The following is a 9,268-nucleotide window of genomic DNA, read 5'->3' as shown; positions in this document are numbered from 1 at the left end:
ATTCATTTTATTAAGTGTTAAGTATAAAAAAATGAAACCTAATCTTGTCACATTAAAGAAAATTTTTAATACATGAGCATATCAAAAAATATTATGTAAAAAACTATTCAAAACCTAAAAACTATAAAATAAATGATTAGACTCTGATGTGTTTTACTATAAAAACAGTCAGATTTCTCTTAGTAATCAGAGAAAGCTCAGGCGTCATAGTTTAATATCCTTTATGTCAATATACTATCATCAATTTGTTAGTATCTAATCACCGTTTATTAACGTAGATATATCACTTTAATGGCCACTTTGTTCGCTTCAATATAATTCAATTTCGAATTAAATTTTCATGAATAATAGTTCTGAATTTCTTCTAATAAATTTATTTTTATTAGATATATTTCGAAGTTTGATTTTCACGATAGAAATATTATTTTGTTCGATTTTATAACTGAATAAGATTAATATCGCTGCAAAAATCAAGACCTCCCCACTATAGAAGGCAATAACTCCACAAAAAAATGTGAGAAGGTTTCAAGCAAGAACCACACGAATCTGCCAAGTTTTCTGAATAAAATGGTGTTCCTGTAATTTGCGTAAAAAAATTCGTTCCGAGCTATTTAGCAAAATACAAGTAAAAATGTTGTCGCGAGGCCCATTATTGAGACACCTTAACTTTCACATGATCCCCCAGCTAAGAAAATGTTGGAAAATTTTTTTTTTAAATCTGGAGTGTCCTACAACATGTTTAGAATCCAGTAGAGACCTTAAGATTTTAAAATATTAAAAAATGTCAGCTTTTTAAGGATTTTTGTTGAATGTTTTTATTTAGGAATTGAATGGAGCTATCGTGCTGTTTAGTGGCTTAAAATGTGTGGTAATGTACCCTGACTCCTATTTCGTCTACAAAACTGAATAAAAATTATATTTCCGCGATTAAAGTCGCTCAGAATAATTCAGAGTTTAATGAGGCGAGGCGCGTGCCTCAGGAGTAGAAAAAAGTGTAGAAAAAAGAGGTTTTTTATATTTCCCAGCGGCAGGCAGACGTTTTCTCCAGATTTTCCCAGAGCTACTGCTCGCTCAGCAGGGCCATCTCAAAGCGTTAAGGTGGGCTGCGCCCTTCTCTCTTGATATAAAATTTTGATATTATTATACAGTATCAAGCTTGCACAGGAATTATCTTGTATTTTGTTCATTCAATATAGTACACTTATTTCGATATTATAATATAATTTTGTAATTATGAGGCTGTTAATTCGTTACTCATTAAAGTCATTAAAGTTATAAGAGTTAAATTAAAATGCAAAAAAGCTCAATTTTCAACATATCCTAAATTTTTGGAATTTTTCAAAAATCATTTTATAGTTTTTCCTTCAACACCTAAGAGAACAAATACTGCAATTTTCATTGAAATTTCTAACAATAGCTTATATTCTATAAATGACTTGACATGGAGTTGCTCATATAAACAAATCTTTCACGCATTTCAGTAGCGAACTAACAGCATAATAATTACAAAATTATATTATAATACTGAAATAGGTGTACTATATTAAATAAACAAAATACAATGTAATTCGTGTGCAAGCTTGATACTGTATTATAATATCAAAATTTTATATCAGGAGAGAAGGGCGCAGCCCACCTCAAAGCTTTGAGACGGCCCTGCTAAGCGAGCAGTAACTCTAGGAAAATCTGGAGAAGACGTCTGCCTACCGCTGGGAAATATGAAAAACCTCTTTTTTCTACACTTTTTTCTACTCCTGTGGCACGCGTCTCGCCTCAATAAACTCTGAATTATTCTGAGCAACTTTAATCGCGAAAATATTATTTTTATTCAGTTTTGTGGACAAAATAGGAATCAGGGTACATTACCACACATTTTAAGCCAATAAACAGCACGATAGTTCCATTCAATTCCTGAATAAAGACATTCAACAAAAATCCTTGCAAAACTAACATTTTTTAATACTTTTAAATCTTAAGGTCTCTACTGGATTCTACACATGTTGTAGGACATTCCAGAATTTTTTCAAATTTTTTCCAACATTTTCTTAGCTCTGGGGTCATGTGAAAGTTAAGCTGTCTCAATAATGGTCCTGGCGACAGGATTTTTACTTATATTTTGCTAAATAGCACGGAATGAAATTTTTTACGTTCATTACAGAAACACCATTTTATTCAGAAAACTTGGCGGATTCGTGTGGTTCTTATTCGAACCTCCTCACATTTTTTCTGCGGAGTTATTGCCTTCTAAAGTGGGGGTCTTGATTTTTTGCGACGATATTAGTATTCATTATTTATGAATGAAATATTACAATAGAATTGTATACAAAAAATGTGAATGAAAATGAAATTGAGTCAAATGCGTGAAGTATTAAAAGAGTGTATAGATAAGACATTTGAATCCAACGAGATTTAAAAAAGAAACATTCTAGCAGAAATAAAGTCACTTTACAGTAATCCAAATTTACGAGTAGAAAAAGAATATGTTGGCCAGACATGCCAGGGAAATATTCTTGGTCGAAAATTTTTTTTCTATCTAGATTTCCGTTGAATTTTGATGTTGACATAAACAATAAGCATATTATCTTATTAGAATGCATATATTCAATTATTTAATAGTATATTATGCACCAAGTGGGAAAAGTGGTGTTTTCTTAACAAGCACTGAAAAAATACAAGAATTGCAGAAAAATTGTATCTTTTAATATTCTTGTTTTCTGGTCCTATGGAATAGTTTTGGAAACTATGCTAGCTCATGGGTATATAATTTTCATTATTCACCTTTGACATCATACTTTTGCTCCATAGGGCGCCAAGGTAGACTCTTTCTTCATCTGAGGGTTCCAAGCTTTAAAAGTGCAACTTTGGCCCCGCTTTGATAGCATAAAAAAGGCTTAAATCATACATGCCTCATAAAAAATTAATCAAACCAATTTTTGTGAGAAAGCTGAATTATTATTATATGTGTAAATGTTTTTTCTATTTAAAATTATTTGTTTAAAAATTAGCATTCATTTATCATCAATGAAAATATTTTCGGAAGCTTTTTATAGTGTTTTAATTTGAATCTGAATTCTCATAAACTTAACTACTTTAAGTAGAAATTAGGAAGACCTTTCGAGATATTCGAAGAATTAATGAAGTCATCGTTTTGAAAGTTTGTAATGATCTGGTTTACAATTATGTTTTGTACCTTAACTATTCATGAGGTTTTAATTTTTTGAAAAAATGTAAATATTCATTCAATACTTGTTTTAAAAATACAAAGTAGGACAAAGGATCAAATAAAAATCGGGTTTTAGAAACAATGGGCCCTAATGTGTATCACTGCATGTTTCGCAATGAAAATTCGTGTGGAAAATAAGTTAATGCAATTTAGATGTGAATATATTACTAAATGGTCAAAAATAATAAACTATTAATTAACTAATTCTAAATAAAAAATGGTTTTTCGCAAAATATTGGTGATAAAATTAATATTAACAAATCTCATATTTTTATATTTTTCGAATCTTTATTACCATATTATATCATTTATGATTGATAAGTAAGCAATTTTAAATAAGGATTTCTTTTTAGTGCATAATAAATGAATTATTTGTGAAAAGTATATGCATTTAAATCTTTAGTTCTTTGATATATAGTCTTGAATCATACCTGTTAAGCTCATTTTAAATATATATAGTTATAAATTTTAATTAATCATTAGTTGTTTTGTTTTTAAAGTTTAGTCATATGAAAATTCTATCCTTACCTATAACTCATATGTTGAGAATTTTCATGATAAGTTACAAAATTTTTACAAAATGTTCTCCGCATTATGGATATCAATGACTAAATAACTTCTCAAGACAATATTTGTAACATTTTGTAAAAACATTAGAGAAGATATAATTCTGAGAACAATATTTTTAGGCCCAGTTTGAGTGTAAATCGAAAACAATCTTTTTTACAACTTCCTCAATCTGCAACAATAATGAGTTTGTAAACACGTTATTAATTTACTGAAACCTCATGCTTTGGTGAAAATGTGATAAAATGCTGATATTTAAACAACAAATAGTTACTGAAATATTAAGGGATTTTTAACTTACGGTAATAATACCTAACATAGCCATGATTAGAAAAGTCAGAGCTGACAAACTTCATGAAAATATTTCTTTTTATATAATAGGGCGGCGACTTGCCACAATTAACATTCAAATTTTCATTTCGTAGTTTAAGGAAACATTGAAGAAAATTCGATTTGAAGAAAAAAATTAAAGAAAATTTTATATTGATAGCTTATATTACTTGAGTTAGTTTCAACTAGAATCTAGAACCAGTTAAGTAACCGGCTTAAGTAATATAAACTATCAATTTATGAATGACCGAGGTTGCTCCACAGGCCTGAAATCGGCCTATTTGTCGCTATTTCGTAACCCAAAATTCCATAGAAAAATATGAAAACATTAAAGTTCAAATATATTTTGTATATATTCGAAAATTGATGTGAACCATCCCCTTCAAGAACGTGACATCACTTGGATGTCTGAATGTTGTGGGTTCTTGGGGTCAGTTAGTAAAGAAGCGAGCGGCTTAAATACGTTATCATAATGGGGATTATGGTATGAGTGAAAGTCACACGCGGGTCGTACATCGCAATGCAGCCCGAAGGGTCTTAAAGGGCGTCACTCTGCAACCTCGGTTATAAATAGAACTTAACTCGTCGTGCATCGTCTGTTTTAGTCGATCACCGCCATTGTAATAGCATTATTATCATTTTATGTGTCCTCTTCCCAAAATAAATTTAAACTCGACAAATTTCCTAGAAACAAAGACATTCTTCCCGCATGTCGATTTTAAAATCTTTAACTTTGAAGGCGATGTTAACCCAGAGTAATCCCAAACTTATATACATTCTCATTTCAGAATTCAGAACCCAAAACCATTTTTAAATAGGGAAAACAATTTGATTTTTCACGAATATTGAGGAATAATAGAAGAATATATTATTTTTAAAGAAGTTAATGTAGCTATCATATTTTTAAGATACCAAAAAGTTTAATTTTCACGAAACGAGATTCATTTTTAACAAAATAGTTGGGCCTTCAAGCTAAAGGTATAACTTTTCAGAAAACAATTGATTTTTAGAACAAAAAAGAAGAATTTTTAACCAAAATTTTCATTTTTAACTAAGAAATATTAATTTTAAATCAAGTAGTATAATTTTTAAACAAACAAAAATTAATTTACAACCAAATAGTTGCATTTAGGACATAATACAAAGACAAATGTTCAAACAAAAAAGCAAATTTTCAACGAAAGAGTTCAATTCTCTAACAAGTACATTTTTTTTATTCAAGAAAGAAAAAAAACTTCACCAAATTGTCGAATTTTTATCCCAAAGAGAAAACTTAACAAAATATTTTCATTTTTAAACTGAAAACATGAATTTTCAACCAAATTTAATTTTTAACCAAATAGTTTCTTTTTATCTAGTAGTTGCATTAAAAAAAATTAGAATGCTCTCATAAAACAGAATAGTTTTTAACCAAACAGTTGACTTCTCGTCAAAAAGAGAAGAAATTTCTACCAAAAGAACTAAATTTTATACCAAAAAGTCGATTTTTTACCAAGAAGACTAATTTTTTACCAAAAAGATCAATTTTAAAGAAAGAAAGGTTTTTCAGCCAATGATGAAAAGAAAATGCAACCAAATTGTAGAATATTAAAGCAAAAAATTAAAATTTTCTGAAAAAAAGTTGATTTTTCAACACACAAATATAAATTTTCAAGAAAAAAGTTCATTTTTAGGTAAACAGTTGAAATTCCTACGAAATTTAAAAATCAAACCGAAGAATTTTTTACGAGGCAGTACAATCCTTTAACTATAAACAAGAAATTTCAACAACAAAGTTAATTCTTAACAAAATAGTTCACTTTGAACTAAATTGTTGAATTTGAAACAAAGCAGTTCAACACTTAACCAAAACAGATTAATATTCAACCAAAAAAGAAGAATTCTCTTCCAGATGAACTAAATTTTATCAATAAAAAGTCGAATTTTTAACCAAGAAAATAAAACTTTACCAAAAAATCAATCGTCAACTAAGATAGATTATTCAGTCAATCAAAAAATGCGAATTTTCAACCAAATAACGAAATTTTGAATCGTAAGAAATAAATTTTAAAACTATGAAAATTCTACTAGGGATGAATTTTCAATTTTCAATCTAAGAATGCAACTTTTTTAAAAAGACTTTTGACAAAAAGTAAATGGCTTTTAACAAAATTGACTAATGTCCTATAAAATACTAGAATTTTCAATAGGAAAACCTGAACTTTCAACAAAAAAATTAATTTTGAATCAAACGGTTGAAGTTTCTCAAAAATAGTTGAATTTTCAACGTAAAAGCCGAAATTCCAAAAAAGTTGAATTGAAAACAAGGAAGAATTACTTTTGAATAAAATTGTAATATTTTCAACAAAATGAAAAGAATCTAACGGAAATTATGGATTCTACACTAAAAATAGAGTAGGATACTTTTCAACCAAAAAGAATGAACTTTCAGCCTAAAATGGAAAAACGAAAAAAAGAGGAAGAGTTTGAAGCCTCTCATTCATCTTAAAATTATATAAAAACGCTCAAGACAGCTGACAACTACATTAAGAGTTGACAATTTTGTTCCAACTGTCAATGGAGTTGTAATGATTAATTCTGTTACAAAAAAACAGCATCAGTATTTTTATGTGAACACATCAGGCCTTCGTCATACAAAAAAAAATTAAATCAAGAGACCATGTTTTCAAAATTGGAAAAAACATTTCCGTTTATTATTCCCTGCCGGACCTGACGTCGACGATTCCTCAAATTGTGTAAGGTGCCAATCCGATCGTAAAGACGTCTCTTGGATGCGCCTTTGGTAAAATAAAGTGAAATCGCAGAAAAAGAGATTGCTGGCATAAAACTGAACGCACCCTGTAACTTGAAGGGTGCTTAAATTTAATGTCAGGCGGACATTGAGCGAAAGTGCACTCGACCTAAGTTTAAGTTAAGTCTTAACGGACACGTTACGACAGAGCGTTGCGATGTCAGTGAACCAGACAAGTGGGTGTAACGAACTCGCAATCAGCTTTAAGACAGGTTCTCATCATCAAAGTTGAGCCATCAAGCTATTTAATAAACTGTCTCCAATTCAGTGAGTTTCGATTCATGAGGCAGGTGCTACTCGACCCGACTAGACAAATGAAAGTGGTATGGTTACTGGTAATGCGACACGGGGAAAGGTATATCAGTACAATACGTACAATCGTTTCGTTGAACTTCAATTCCTCAAGGCAGTTTGAAGGCCTTTTGCCTTCCTGTATTTTTATTATTTTTCTTGGAGTTTATAAATCCGGGAACAAATGCTTAAACTATTGTCCCGATTCGAGAAAGAAGCACATTGGGAACGAAAACAATCTCAAGATATGTACGACCGTTGAGCTTGTAACGATGATGAACTGGTCCTACGGAGTAAAGAGTCCAGGAATTCGCTAGAATTTTAATTCATAATGGAATGGTATTTTTAAGGAGAAGTGATTTTTTATAAGGTCATATTCATACAACAATGTGTATTAAAAATCAGGTCATTCTTTACTTATATGAGTTTTCGCAATTTTGGGATAAATGATTTGAAACTTTTTCGGAAACCTTTTTTAGTTCAACAGTGAAATATCAGTTGGAGGAGATGGCAAAAAACATTTGCCTTTTTGTCAAAAAATTCTAATATAATCCAAAAAACTTTTTTCAATAACAGATTCTTTTTTCATTTTTGTTTTTTTTTACGAAATGATAATCACTTTGTACTCGATTTTATGAATTTGCACAAAAACATTTTTTTCTCTAAAGATTAACAGTAATAATATTTTTGTTTTTTGTCTTTTCTAATCAAATGCTAGAACGAAATGATATAAGAAGAAATGCATTATATTGCAAGAAATGTGAATCGATCTATCTGAATTATTCTAGTGATTTTGTTTAAATGGTTTTTTTCCAGCTTGAAAAATTACCAATACAGTGAAACTCTGCAATAGCCCTCCCTTCTATAGCCATTCCGATAAATGACACCGCGTCGCAGGCAGGTGACAGAACCTGCGCGGGGTGCGCAGGATCTACGGCTGTCGCTCAGACGATAACTCAGGCGTGAATCAACAAAACCAGAGCGGGCTATAATGAGTTAGTTCCCACCCACCGTCAGCCCCAAAATCGGCGTTATAGAAGAGTTTCACTCTAATTGCTTTTTCTGATAATTAAGTTGTTCTACGGAGTAAAGAGTCAAGGAAGTAATGAGAATTTCAATTCATAAAGAAATTACGTTTTTAAGAAGTAATTTTTTAACAGGACCATTTTGATACAAAACTGTGCATTAAAAATCAGGTAATTCTTTACTTTGGCGACTTTCTCGAATTTTGGGATAACCTTTTGAGAAACCTACTTTTTACTCCAAAAGCAAAATATCCGTCGGACAAGAAGACCGGAAAAAATTTGCATTTTTTTGAAAAATAATTCAAATATAATTTTAAAAACTTGCTTTAATAACTTATTTGTTTAACTTTTTGGGTTTTCAACTGAATAATAATCACTTTAGACTGTTATTTATCAATTTTTTACAACAACAATTGTATTTTTTATTAATTTTTTTATTTGAATTTCTTATGAATCCGATTTCCTAATAAAACAATATAAGAAAAATAGATTACATTGAAAGAAAATCAATAAATTTGAACTACTTCAATGAATTTCACTAATTGCTTATTCATTTCAATAGTTAACAGTTGATTAATTTAAAACATTCACATAGTAAACATTTAATACAGTTATAATTAAGGTTCATATTATAATATTTTTAATAAATGTTGTTTAATTAATTCATTATAAATGTTTATAACTTCATTTAAATAATTATTTTTTGCGCTGGAATAAGGAAGGCCGGATTTCTGTCACATCCTTCTCCTTTTTAGGCTTAAAAAATTATCAATAATTACTTATTCTGAGGATAAACGTGTTCTACGGAGTAAAGAATCCAGGAAGTAACTGGAATTTCAATTCATAAAGAAATTATGTTTTTAAGGAGAAGTGATTTTTTACAAGACCGTTTGAATACAAGTCTTTGTATTGAAAATCAGGTAATTCTTAACTTTGATGACTTTTTAGAAATCTTCTTTTTAGTCTGAAAGTAAAATGTAAGTTGTGGAAGATTAAGAAATATTTGTATTTTTCTCAACAAATACATAAATATAAAAAAAA

The 9,268-nt window shown here is 29.6% G+C and overlaps 1 protein-coding gene across 3 annotated transcripts in view; it reads right to left on the bottom strand.

The window, feature by feature from the left end:
- LOC117171367 (ras-related and estrogen-regulated growth inhibitor-like) overlaps window positions 1-9,268 on the bottom strand; it is a 177,963-nt gene that overhangs the window by 35,147 nt on the left and 133,548 nt on the right. The gene's annotated exons all lie outside the window — the stretch shown is intronic.

Source organism: Belonocnema kinseyi, chromosome 4 (assembly GCF_010883055.1).
Source record: "Belonocnema kinseyi isolate 2016_QV_RU_SX_M_011 chromosome 4, B_treatae_v1, whole genome shotgun sequence".
NCBI classification, from domain to species: Eukaryota; Metazoa; Arthropoda; class Insecta; order Hymenoptera; family Cynipidae; genus Belonocnema; species Belonocnema kinseyi.
The sequence above is the reverse complement of the archived record's forward strand: the minus strand, read 5'-3'. Positions and strand labels throughout refer to the sequence as shown.